The sequence below is a fragment of the Gambusia affinis genome, linkage group LG19 (genome assembly GCF_019740435.1).
Source record: "Gambusia affinis linkage group LG19, SWU_Gaff_1.0, whole genome shotgun sequence".
Taxonomy (NCBI): Eukaryota; Metazoa; Chordata; class Actinopteri; order Cyprinodontiformes; family Poeciliidae; genus Gambusia; species Gambusia affinis.
Genome location: NC_057886.1, coordinates 6934078 through 6948832, shown reverse-complemented (window position 1 = coordinate 6948832; position 14755 = coordinate 6934078).

Genomic DNA, 14755 nt, shown 5'->3' with positions numbered 1-14755 from the left:
TAGGTTTATAACATTATTTACATATGAATACTTTTGGTGGTAACCTTAAATATCATTATTGTTGTCTCGCATTTTATTTATTTATCTTTTTGTGATCTGGCCACTGGAGCCATGAAAAAACGTTTTATAAAGTAAATGTGTGAGCAGGCTGGAAACAGCGTGTGTGAGTGAGGCGGCCTACAAACCTGACTTAATTTCTTCACTTTGGAGGAATCGGCCAAAATTTATGCAAAGTATTATTCAACTTCTGTCGAAGAATAAGCAAAAAGAAATAAATAAATCATGAAACGCAAACAGCAATACTTTTGAAAATGTTTGTACACATCTGACTCCCCCACTCAGATCCTTCGGACTAGCCAGCAGCAATTAGCAACCACTTGATGGAGCTGCACATCAGCTGAACTTATTATATGAGCTACTTCTCAGTCAAATGCTGCTAAAGACGTTGCTAAAAGGCTAATAGAGGAGTCATGTTGTGATGACTTCCTGAAGGCGGAGTTTCAGAAAGAGCAGGAGCTTCTTAAAGAGGCAGAGGCCCAATTTCAAGGCGTTAAATTACAAAGTCAAAATTTCTCTTAAGTCTTATTTGATATATATAGCATTTTTATAACAACAATTGGAGATAACATACTTCCTAGTTACATCATAGTTACTTGATTATGCTATAATTCAAATTAAATAAATGCCATGTGGCTGTGAAAACATGTAATACTGCCTCTTTTTAAAAAAAAAACAAAAAAAAAACCTAACTTTTCCTATTCTGGGATTTGGCAACTACAAATAATTTTGGTATTTGTAAATAACCTAAAGCAGGGGTTTTCAAAGTATGAAAGGGTGAGCCCCCCTCCAAGGAGCACAATGCCTGCCGCGCCCCCCTTTGAAAAAGTAACTATAATCGGACTACTGATTACTCCTTGAAAAAGTAACTTAGTTAGATTACTGACTACTTGACTTGCAAGTAACTAAGTTACATTAAAAGTAACCTTTTAGTTACTTTCAGCAGCTGCTAACAACAACGCTCCACCTCCTGCCAATACTTAATTATCAGCTATTTTATAATGGTAACATCAACAATGTGTCTCCACTTATAAGGTTGAACTGAAGAGGAGATTGTACAAAAAAAGTGAGTAATTTGTGTGTATAGCTGCTCCCAACTTTTCTCACTGGCTGATGAAGGTGCAACGCTCCGACTGATGGTTTCAAAGGCTTTATTAAATAAATTTTCAGAATGCCCAAGACCACCGTGAACACTGCAACAAAACACACGGCGACAAACACACGTCAGCAAACCGCCATGTATCCCTACATGAATTATTCAAATGAAACCTACCACACATATACAAACACAAGAACACTCAGTAAATTGTTCACACCGTATGCCTCTCCAACCAGAAGGCCAGGAGCCGCCAGAAGTCCATTGTCCTCTCCATTACCGCTTGCACACCAACCGAATGAAAACGAAACTTAAAGTCCCACACCAAAAAGCATCACGTGACCAAGCGATGACCCAATCGCCTGCGCTCGCAACACTGCCACCAAAATTACAAAAGGTTTATTTTCACCATATTCAAAGAAATAAAACATGTAATTTTTAATAACTTCAAACTTAACCTTAACCCAAAATCTTCATCAATAGATCTTACAATAGGTGACTGATTTTCATGTTAATGCTGAGCTATTTTGAATAATATTCAACTAACACAACTAATTTGTGCACTGGACGCTCAAGAAATGAAGGATGTGTTAAGCGCTCACCCTTTGGTCCTAACTTACTTTGACCTACTTGTATTTTCACCTTTCGGACGAGACCATCATCATCTTCCTGTGCCTCAACTACTCTAGCTAGTGGCCACTCATTTCTGGGAGTGTTTTCATCCTTAACGATGACTACATCTCCAATCTGCACGTTTCGTCTGGTTGCATGCCACTGCTGAAGGCTGATGTTGGTCAAGTATTCTCGGCGCCACCTGTTCCAGAACTGTTCTGAGAGATACTGTACTTTTCGCCATCTTTTTCTTGCATACAGATCTTCTTGAACGAACTTTCCTGGAGGTGGAAGGGGTATTGTAGATTTCATAGTAAGCAAGTGATTGGGTGTCAAGGGTTCAGCACCTTTGGGATCAGTTAGGGTGTCTGTTGTCAGCGGGCGACTGTTGACTATGGACATGGCCTCATAGAAAACGTTCTTAAAGAGGAGTCATCCAGTCTTCCGTTAGCCTGAGCTAAGACAGAACTCATCACGCTCCTTGTCGTCCGAATCTGACGCTCCCATATGCCTCCCATATGGCTGGCTTCCGGAACATTCATAAGGAAGTCACATTCCTTTCTTGCGAGATAGGTCGCAATCCTTTCCTTGTCAAGTTCCATTAAGCACTTTCCCAACTCACTCTTTGCTCCTACGAAATTTGTGCCTTGATCAGATCTAATTTGTCTGACTGTTCCTCTTATTGCGATGAAACATCTTAATGCATTTAGAAATGCATCAGTTGTCAGGTCGTCGAGCATCTCGATATGAATGGCTCTAGAGCTTAGGCATGTTAACAACAGCCCATATCTCTTGTACTCCTTTCTACCTTGTTTCGTGTAAAAAGGGCCAAAACAGTCAATGCCTGTATATGAGAAAGGAGGAGATGGCTCTATTCGATCAACAGGCAGGTCAGCCATACGCTGTACTTCAGTTCGACCCCGCAGTCTCCTACAGGTCACGCAACTCCTGATGTGCTTGGCCACAACTTTACTAGCACCCATAATCCAGTAGCCATTGGCTCTGAGATCATTCAGTGTTTGCCCTCGGCCTTGGTGCTGTGTTCTTTTATGGCAATGATCAAGTATCAGATGCGTTATGATGCCTTCTTTCGGGAGTATTACGGGATGTTTGAACTCTAGCGATGCTGATGACCTTCTTAACCTGCCACCAACTCTGAGCACTCCGTCCTCAAGAAACGGATCGAGTTCATACATTTTGTGAGTTCTCCTGAGTTTTTGTGATTGGCTGAGCAGCTTTAGCTCTTCTCCAAATGCTTCCTTTTGTGCCAACTTGATCAGCACGAGAGCTGCTTTCTTTCGCTCCTCCACTGTAACAGGCCCAGACACGTCCTTAAGAGCCAGCCTCTGAATGCGAGCAATGACATTAAGGCAAGTGACCCAGTCTGAAAACCTTGCCAGCCTTATCAGGAGGTTATCTTCCTGCACAACATCAGTTTTCAGGATTTTGACCTCTGGGTCACCTATGAGAAGCTCTGGGGTTGTTGGATTAGTCACAATTTCTTGTTCCCATAAGAACTTAGGTCCCTTTAGCCAATCTGATGCCATCAGATCTGCCACCTTGAGTCCTCTTGAAGCATAATCTGCCGGATTTTGACTTGTTTCAACATAAAACCATCGATTGGGGTCAGTAGAATCTATGATCTTCTGAATCCGATTTGCAACAAAAACGTGAAAACGGCGGGCCTCATTCTTGATATACCCCAGTACCACTTGTGAATCCGTCCAAAAGTACTCAGCATCGATCTTCAAGTCAAGCTCTTCTCTGAGAACTTTACTTACGGCTGCAGAGATTGTGGCAGCGGTGAGCTCTAGACGTGGAATACTGACAATCTTCATGGGTGCTACCCTAGCCTTGGCCATAACTAAAGTGCAATGGACTTGTTCTTCAGCCACAATCCTGATATACGAGCACTGCCCATAGCCATCGTTACTGGCATCGGAAAAGTGATGCAGCTCTATTTTCTGGATCATGCCAAGATTGTTGGGAACAAAGCACCTTGTTATTTGAGCGGTTTGAAGATTGTTCAGGTCATTGAGCCATGCCTCCCACTTCGGCCTTAGCTCCGGCGGGACAGGCTCATCCCAACCTACACCTCGCTTGCACATTTCTTGCAAGATTCTTTTCCCAGTCAAAATGTAGGGGGCCAGAAATCCTAGCGGATCATATATGCTGGCGACTGTGGATAAGATGCCTCGACGAGTGGCTGTTCTTTCTTGTTGGACCACATTGAATGAGAAGACATCCTTTTCGATGTTCCACTTAACTCCTAGCACTCTCTGAGCTGGTAGCTCTGCGTAGTTTAAGTCCACGTCCTTGACTTGTGGAGCACGCTCACTCTCTGGAATGCTCTCCAAAACCTCTTCGTTATTGCAAATAAACTTGTGCAGACGCAGCTGTCCCTTCTGACAGACTTCTCTTGCTTCATGAACAAGTTGCTTGGCCTTTTCCACGGTGTCCAAACTGACAAGACCATCATCCACATAAAAGTTTCTGCGGATGAAGCTTGCTGCCACGGGGTACTCATGCTCATATTTGGTGGCGAGGTATTTCATACCGTAATTCGCACAACCTGGCGATGATGACGCTCCAAATATGTGCACCCTCATGCGGTATTCCTTGGGCTCACTTGCTGTGTTCCCATTCTCCCACCACAGGAACCTCATGAAATCCCGATCTTCTGGAGTGACATGAAAGCGGTGGAACATTTTCTCCACGTCGCAGTTGATTGCAATTGGATACTGTCGGAACCGACACAGCACTCCAGTCAAGGCGTTGGTTAAATCCGGTCCCGTGAGAAGGTGGTCATTCAACGAAGTGCCTTCATATTTGGCAGAGCAGTCGAAGACAACTCTAATCTTTTCTGGCTTTCGCGGGTGGTACACTCCATGGTGTGGTATGTACCAGGTGTTCCCATCTTTTGATGTTGCATGGACTTCCTCTGCATCACCATCTTTGAAAACATTGACCATGAACTGACCATAGTCCTCCTTGTATTTGGAATTTTTGTCCATTTTTCTTTTCAGATGTTTCAGCCTAACTGTGGCTAGATGCTGGTTGTTAGGAAGCTGGGGACGCTCTCTGAAAGGCAGAGGCATCTCCAGATGACCATTGTCATTATGATGGATTCCCTCTTTCAGAATATGTAGGAACTGAATATCTTCTTGGGAGATCGTTACATCTGTAGGATTTGTATCCTGAAAATCTCTCTCAAGAGCCTTAATCGCACATACAGGTGTAATAGGTGGAATTTCCTTTACAGAGGTGCGATAGCAGAATCCTGCATTTGTTTCTCCACCAGTATTAGGCGTTTTGGCACCAACCACGCTCCACCCGAGGTCTGTTTTCACTGCATATGGCTCATGCTCTGCTCCGGATACGACTTCTTTTGGTTTTAGAGCTCTGGCGCAATCGTAGCCTATTAGCAGTCCAGCAGAACAGTCTAGCAAATCTGGCATCTCGTCAGCTATGCTAAGCAAATGTGTCCATCCTTTGGCTGTTTCCCGAGTTGGAATGCTGGTCTTCTCCAACGGAATATCGTCTCGAGTGTAAGCTGGTGGTAGTTCAATGCATTCTTCGGAACTGTTTCCTCTGACATTTTTCCCACAGGCTCTGTGTCAATTCTCTATTGACCTGTCAGTCATTGTTGACTACTTGTGCTTAATTGGCTCTGTTTGTGCTTCTAGTTTTCACACACATCTTCAGTGACAAATGTATTGCTACTTTGTGTATCTAACAGAGCATACACTAAGATCTCTGGGCTACTCTTAACAGTACTAGACAGCCACACTGGGACAATCATTGAAGTGCGTTCAGCATTCGCCATGTTCATACTACATGAAGCAATAGCGGTACTGTCTCTCTGTTGGTTGGCTTCAGGCTTCTCCTCTTGAGCCGGTTCGTCATGAAGCGGAGTTGGATGGCTTTTTCTACAAACATTGCATGTAGCCTTTTTCCGACAATCTTTTGCAACATGGCCAACTCTCAAGCAGGCGAAGCACATCTTGTTGGTTTTCACAAACGCTTTCTTCTCTTCAAGAGTCAGAGCAGCAAACTTTTCACATTTGTAAATGAAGTGGTTTTCTTGACAGCATATGCATTTTATTTGATTCTTTGTTTGAGCAGCAGGTGAATTATTTGTCGAGCCTGCTGATTCACCTGAATTCTTAGCTGGAGGATCTTTCCTTTGAGCAACCCTTGTTGTTGTCACTAGGGTTCTGGCCTTGATGCGTTTTACTTCTGTGCCTGGTTTCTCGTCTGTCTTCTTCAAGGCATGAAGCGAGGAAACCGGGTTGCAGGCAATGCGTGCCTCCTCGGCTAAGAAGTTTGAGAATACTTCAAAACTTGGGTATGGCTTGCAGTCATCCAATTCCTTGGTGACAATTCGATTCCATCGAGTTGTTACCCAGTCAGGAAGTTTCTGGAGTAGCTTTTGATTCTCTTCACAATCGTCTAGAACTTTAAGACCTGATATATGAGGCATTGCATTTTTGCATGACACAAGAAAATCACTGAACTCTCTTAATTTTAGTGGCTCTTTTGGTCCTATCTTGGGCCAGCTACTAAGTTTACCCCTAAAAGCTCTTTGCACTATGAATGGGTGTCCATAGCGCTTGTTCAGTGCATCCCAGGCTTGCGTATATGCTTCATCATCACTTCGGTAAAAAGTTCCTTCCAGCACAGACAGCGCATCTCCGCTTATGTATTTTCTGAGATAAAACAGTCTATGTGCTGGGCTTGTACAGGTAGTCTCTATTAAGGCTTTAAAGCTGGTACGCCATTCAGTGAATTTCAGCGGATCACCAGTAAAAACGGATGGCTCCGGTGCTGGAAGTCTTGTCATCATCAGAGATTCTTTGAAGGCTTGCACTAGCGTCGCATCATTCAGCTTTTGCTCTGACTGTTTTTCAGAATGAAGAGGGACTGGTGTTTCAATCTGAGCACATGGCGCTGGGTTATACTGAGTTTGGAACTGACCTGGAGACAGAGATATACTTTTCCTTTCTCCTTGGGGCTGACTTGGAGGCAGAGTTATTTCTTGCTTTTCTCCTGTTTCAACATTCATTTTCATTTCCTCCTCCTCATACACATCATATTCAGCTTGCATAGCTTCCAGATCCCTCTGGTTTTCCAACATTTTCAACTTCTCTTGCTGAGCAAACACTTCCTTTCTTTGTGCAGCTATTTCACTCTCTCTGTTTATTTCAGCACGTTTGGATGCTAAACGTGCAGCTACTTCCGTTTTTTTTATTGACATTCGACTTCCTGCTACGCTACCTGCGCCAGCTCTCGATACAGTAGACCCATATACTGATTTCGCATCATCTCTCTGAAGTAATTTGATGAGCGATTCCTTCACTGCAGCAGCATCGAACTCTTTGCCTATTTCTGAGCAACGCATTTTCAACAGAGCAACTACTTCCTTAGTTACTGAGGTGCAGCTATCCATTCGCCGTCTTATGTCTTGGCTTGGTGTGGTCAATGCACGTAAGCTTTCATACTCCTGCTTTAGGTGTGACTCATATCTTTCTAAAGTAGCTGTCATATTTTCAAGACTCTCTTTGTCACATTCTTCTTTGAGTTGACTCCTAATGTACTGAACCTCACCTTTAAAGCTTACATAAGTTAACATAAACTTTCTTTCCTTTTTGGCACTCTCTTCTTTTGCATAGTTAAGCCACTTTTCGGGTGGTCTCGCTCTCTTTCTGATCGCCTAGGTTGTTCAGATTCAGAAATTGGTTCCTGACTCTCTACACTATGTGCAGACTGTTACAAATTTCAGCAATGCGTTCTGTCATTTGGTCTCTTAATGTTGCATCTGTTTCAGTTTCTAACTTGGTTTGTAAGTCTATTTTTTCTTCTTCAAGAGCCTGAATTACTCCCTCAAGTACAAGAGCACTCTCTTCACTTTGATCCATTTTCTGAATTATTAATAATCAAACTCTTAAGCAAAACCTTAAACTAAACTTGTGCTACAAGTTAACCTCCGGAATAATTTCAAATAGCAAGCATACACATAGAAACCACACAAGCAATCCAAAGTAGAAATATCAAGTCCCTTAATAACACAGGCCAGAAATATTCACACAAAACATGTACACAATGGCCTTTCACACTTAAATTCAAATATTTACATGTGAAAATGTTTCTTATCAACTGAAAACCTGAAAGCCAAGGGCTTGGTGATACCACTCACGACCACGGCGCGCTGTTGCCCTCTTGTGTTGACTTGTGGAAACGGCGCAGTCTCAATCCTTGTCCTCATTGCAAGCCGACGCCATATTTTGCAAGTCACTGCAATCGCAACGGTCCGAGCAGATTGCAAGGTTGAAAGACGAACGGTAGTTTTCTTTAAGCTGCAGGCGAGTTGTAGCCTTCAAGCTGCAACGGTCCTTTTCCCCTCTCCCCGATCCATCTCAGCATGGCTGGCGAGAAGTTCACAGCTTGCTTTCACCGCGCGGCCTCCCTCGTTGTTCTCCAGCGTCGAGCCGAGCTGCGCTGCACACGGTGCACGTGTTCACTATAGCTGCTCCCAACTTTTCTCACTGGCTGATGAAGGTGCAACGCTCCGACTGATGGTTTCAAAGGCTTTATTAAATAAATTTTCAGAATGCCCAAGACCACCGTGAACACTGCAACAAAACACACGGCGACAAACACACGTCAGCAAACCGCCATGTATCCCTACATGAATTATTCAAATGAAACCTACCACACATATACAAACACAAGAACACTCAGTAAATTGTTCACACCGTATGCCTCTCCAACCAGAAGGCCAGGAGCCGCCAGAAGTCCATTGTCCTCTCCATTACCGCTTGCACACCAACCGAATGAAAACGAAACTTAAAGTCCCACACCAAAAAGCATCACGTGACCAAGCGATGACCCAATCGCCTGCGCTCGCAACAGTGTGATCCACTGTTGTCGGAAAACTCTAAGTAGGATTTTAAAGCCCCCCTCCCCCCAGCCTCCAGATTCTGTTACGGCCCTGCGTTTGGTGTCAGCGCAGCGTACAGAGCTCCTCCTGAAGCTCCACAGCTCAGATGGTTGCACAGATTTGTGACACTTACCGTAATATTAATTATTATAACGGTGCTAACTTGCCATTATAATTATTGGCAACTACGGACACGTTCATTCGTGGCTGTTTTCACGTTTATTGCGCTGTTCATATTGGTCTCGATGTTTGCAGTTTTCTGGAGCGCAACGCAAAACTCGACGTCATTCAGAGGTAATATATTAACTTGACATTAACAAAGACACAGCGGGACGGATCATCCTGGAAATGATGAACAAGGAGAGACTGAGTAAGACTCCCTTAATGACGGACAAATTCTGGGATTTATTATGAGTCTCTGCTTATTTCCAAGCCCAAATGAGTAACTTCACGTTCAAAAACGAGCCCAAAAAGGCGCAACCAGCAACTCATTAAATTTTCAAGCGACTTTAAAAAAATGAAGCCCAAAGCCGCTTGTAATAATCGGACTTGGCGACAGAAACTCAAAATAGTTCCAGTTTTTCCACCGACAAAATGCGCATCTCCCTCCATTGTTTACATTTCTGTTGCATAGAGACGTCGGTCACTCGACAAGGCAGTAGAGAAATACGATTAAATAACAATAGAAGATAGTAACGCAGTAACGCAAAAATGATTTTGATAAGTAACTGTAGTCTGACTACTGGATTTGAAATAGCAACGCGTTAGATTACTCGTTACAGAAAAAAGTGGTCCGACGTCAGTAACGTTACTGACATTTCTGGCCAAAACATCCTCTAAGGGGGGAAACATTTCCACTGATCCCCGCTCCACACGCGCACCCCACAGTACCAACTTTTTCCTAAATCCACAGAGTTGATCGTGTGCGTAAAAGACGTTTCTCTCACATCAGTAGACAGCAAGCAGATATCTTTTCCGGTTTATTTTTTCCTCTTTTCCGCTCTGGCGCCCCCCAGGGGAGGCGCGCCTCACACTTTGAAAACCGCCGACCTAAAGTAAAACATTTCAGTCTGATTTCATTGGTAAAGACAGATGGCTATCTGCCTTTTCTTATACAGCAACTGGATTTATAAAGTAGCCTGCGTGGATAGAGAAAATAGAAAATACATTTTAAATTCAAAATTTTTACACCCAATATTTGATTTGAAACACATCCCACCTTCACTGTATTGTAAATGGTAGTCAGTTATATGTATATATATATATATATATATATATATATATAAAAAAAAAAATTCCCTTCTCACCCACCGCGGGTGGTGATTCTTCTTCCTCTTAGCTCGGGTCCTCTACCAGAGGCCTGGGAGCTTGAGGGTTCTCGTGATATCTTGGCTGTGCCTAGGACTGCACATTTCTGGACTGAGATGTCTGATGTTGTTCCTGGGATCTGTTGTAGCCACTGTTCCAGTTTGGGGGTGACTGCCCCGAGGGTCCCGATGACCACAGGCACCACTGTGGTCTTCACCTTCCAGGCCCTCTCCAGTTCCTCCCTTAGGCCCTGGTATTTCTCTAGTTTTTCATGCTCCTTTTTCCTGATGTTGCAGTCACTTGGTATTGCCACATCCACCACAACTTTCCTCTGTTGTTTATCCACCACGACTATGTCTGGTTGGTTCGCCCTCACCATTTTGTCTGTCTGGATCTGGAAGTCCCACAGGATCTTAGCTCGGTCATTCTCCACTACCTTGGGGTGTTTCCCACTTTGATCTTGGGGTTCCAGTCCATATTCTGCACAGATGTTTCTGTACACTATGCCTGCCACTTGGTTGTGTCGTTCCATGTATTCTTTCCCTGCCAGTACCTTGCACCCTGCTGTTATGTGTTGGACTGTCTCAGGGGCCTCCTTGCACAACCTACACCTTGGGTCTTGTCTGGTGTGGTAGATCTGGGCCTCAATTGCTCTGGTGTTTAGGGCCTGTTCCTGGGCGGCCATGATGAGGGCCTCTGTGCTGTCCTTCAGTCCAGCTTTTTCCAGCCATTGGTAGGATTTTCTGATGTCAGCCACTTGGTTATTTGCGGTGGTACATCCCATGCAGGGCTTGTCCTCCCATGATGGTTCCTCCGGCACCTCAGCTTCTGTTCCCCATTGTTTGAGACATTCACTGAGCACATTGTCTGTTGAGGCTTTGTCCCTGATGTATCTATGGATCTTGGATGTCTCGTCTTGGATAGTGGTTCTCACACTCACTAGTCCTCTGCCTCCTTCTTTGCGGTTCGTGTAGAGTCTCAGGGTGCTGGATTTGGGGTGGAACCCTCCATGCATTGTTAGTAGTTTCCGGGTCTTAACATCTGTGGCCTGTATCTCCTCCTTTGGCCAGCTAATTATTCCTGCAGGGTATCTGATTACTGGTAGGGCATAGCTGTTTATTGCACGGATCTTGTTCTTGCCATTGAGCTGGCTTCTCAGGACTTGTCTTATTCGTTGAAGGTATTTGGTTGTGGCTCTTTTTCTTGTGATCTCATCAAGGTTGCCATTTGCTTGTGATATTCCCAGGTATTTGTAACCTTCCTCTATGTCTGCTATTGTTCCTTCTGGGAGTGAGATCCCTTCTGTGCGGATGACCTTCCCTCTCTTTGTAACCATCCGACCACACTTCTCTAGTCCGAATGACATCCCAATGTCCGTGCTGTATATCCTGGTGGTGTGGATCAGTGAGTCGATGTCTCGCTCGCTCTTGGCGTACAGCTTGATGTCATCCATGTAGAGGAGGTGGCTGATGTTGGCTCCATTCTTGAGTCGGTATCCGTAGCCAGTCTTGTTGATGATTTGGCTGAGGGGGTTCAGGCCTATGCAGAACAGTAGCGGGGACAGCGCATCTCCTTGGTATATGCCACATTTGATGGATACTTGTGCAAGTGGCTTGCAGTTGGCTTCAAGGGTGGTCTTCCACATCCGCATTGAGTTTGCAATGAAGGCTCTCAAGGTCCTGTTGATGTTGTACATCTCTAAGCATTCGATGATCCAAGTGTGTGGCATTGAGTCATAGGCTTTCGTGTAATCAATCCAAGCCGTGCACAGGTTGGTGTGTCGGGTTTTGCAGTCTCTGGCAACTGTGTGGTCTATATATATATATATATATATATATATATATATATATATATATATAAAAAAAAAAAAAATTCCCTTCTCACCCACCGCGGGTGGTGATTCTTCTTCCTCTTAGCTCGGGTCCTCTACCAGAGATATATATATATATATATATATAACTGACTACCATTTACAATACAGTGACGGTTTATATATATATATATATATATATATATATATATATATATATATATATATATATATATATATATATGACTTTCCTCAAAGACATGCTCGCACTCGCTCTAAATGTGAATGGAAAATTAAACATTATCCCGCAGTGACTGCAGCCAGCAGAAGCCAGTTGAGGCCGAGTTCAGCAGCTGTGCAAGAGAACAGAAACAATATGCAAATACACAAACATCCCAACGAGTCAGCAGGACACGTGACGCGTTCACCCCGCTGTGTTTGAAGATAAGATTCAGTATCAGTGACTGTGGTCAAGCAACCAAATATTCTGGTAAACAATGCTCCCACCAGCACAGAGTGAGCAGGCCTGTGTGTGTGTGTGTGTGTGTGTGTGTGTGTGTGTGTGTGTGTGTGTGTGTGTGTGTGTGTGTGTGTGTGTGTGTGTGTGTGTGTGTGTGTGTGTGTGTGTGGTTTACATACAGGAATAAATGCATGTCAGAGCCAGCAGGTGTGCAGTTTGAGCTCAATCATTTATCGAGTCAACCTGCAGTTATCAGTTAATTTATACTCTAGATGATATTGTCCGCTTCAAGATGAACATGGGTTCCTGATTTACAGCTGCGGAAGGCTGTTTCTCAGGCCCCGGTTTCTCTGCCCTCTGGCCATCATGTTTGTTTGGACAGCCTGGTTCGGACCTGCCCCCGCGCTGACAGAGCGGGGTTACGCTCAATCCCTGGAAACGGTCAAACTGGACCAGCTGATGTCGCTTTCTCTGAATCATAATGTAAGCAGAGTGGAAAGCGACTTTTGTGGAAATCACAAAAAGCTGCTGTGGTTGTTTAAAAGACCAAAGTCCAATCTAACCATGGCATTTCTAAAAGTACTCAGATGTTTGTTTGCTTTTTTCCACAGTGCAGCCACTAACCTTGGTGTGTTTTACTGGGATTTTGGGTGACCGACCAACACAGAGTGGAACATAATTGTGACATTGTAGAAAATATGATGCCGTTTGTATAAAACTGTTGAGCAACTGCATTCACCCCCATACTAAATACGGCAGAATCATCTTGTGGGACACGTCTCTACCGGTTTTGTACGTCACAGTCTGAAATCTTTGATGGTTCTTTTCATCGCAAAAGCTCGAAGTCATTGATAATCCACAGGAGAGTGATTGTTAAACATTGATTCTTTTTTGCTTCATCCATCTTCTGATCAGTTCTGACTAGCTTCTCTTTTCCCTGTGGCATGACGCTGCCACCACCATGTTTTGCTGCGGGGATAATTAAGTCGCTGTGAAGTTTTATACGTTTTCCTGCCACACATATTGTTTGTTTTACATACATAATCCTGGTCTCGTTTGACCTGAGTAACATTTGTCGTGCCTCTCAGATGGCTTGTGGGAAACCTTAACAAGTGGGTTTGTTTTTTTGGGTTGTTTTTTTTTTTTTTTTTTTACACTTTTTGCATAAAAGCCACATTTGCTTCAACCGATATTTACTTCTCTACCTCTGGCTTTTTGCTATGTTCCTCGGCCTCCACGATGCTTTTTTTTCTCTAATATTGCAAAATTCACATTTACAATATTAGAGAAAAAGTTTTCAGGAAATGTTTTTATTTCAGAGCAACACAATAAAAGGGACTGCGTAAAAATTAACTCCATTTTTTTTTCTGTAATCTCACAAATTATGCACCGTTTTGTGTTAGCTTGTGACATAAAACTGCTTTTAAGTTTTGTGGTTGTAATTTTATACACATATATATTTATATATATGTATTGCACAAATATAAGCTGTTGATTTTACCGAGGTGTTCGGCGGAATCTCGAAGAATCGAACATTTCTGCCAAATTTAATCGAACAAAACGACACGGACTGCAGGTGCTTCCTTACAGAAACAAACAACGTTGCTTTGATTTCTCCCTCAGCTGTGCTGCCTGTCTCCTCGCTCTCTTTCCTCTCCGTGCCTCTGCCAGCCGTCTGACAGTGTCTGGGTTCTGTATCCTTACTTTGTATGGCGAGATTCTCGCACTGAACAAGCAGCAGAGCCGGCCGCCGCTGGAGGCTGCCAATTCCTCCTGCTTCACTTTCCTCCGAGTTATTCTCCTGGCGACCCGTATCACACCCACACACTTTCAAACTCACACCCTAAAATATTTCACTGGCATGACTGCTTCTTTCGCGTTTCCCTCGCCAATTACCAACGACTGAAAGGCAAACGGCTGATTATCTTGTTGAGCAGCCAATTCTCAAGACAAGTCGGGGCATGGTGCCAAAAAAAAAAAAAAAGGAAAAATATTCCGTTGAGTAAACTGGATGACTAGCGCTGCTGACGAGTTGAGACAAGTTGGGGGAAAAAAGAGAAGAAAGTGGTGATGTTAATGTGAATAAATGCAGGTGCTGTCAAATATAGTTAGTTCGTTTCATTTGTCAGAACGATTAGGAAGTCTGCGGACGAAGAGCAGATTTCCCGTGACGCAGGTTTTATGTAATATTCTGGCATTCAACAGGCTTCTGGAAACCTATTAAATCATTCTATTTTACCTGTAATCGATTTGTGGAAAAACGTAACGCCCAATATGAACCTAAAAATCATGTTTTTTTAAAACAAAAAAAACAAAAAAAACTGGGGAAGCTAGAGTAGCCTACCTGTAGAGAACCCACACATGCACAAGGAGAACAACAGACTCCAATCCAGGACCGTATTGATGCAAAGCAACAAGAGCTACAGCCATTTTCTATCATAATCGTCATATTAAATCGAAATGTTGATAGCG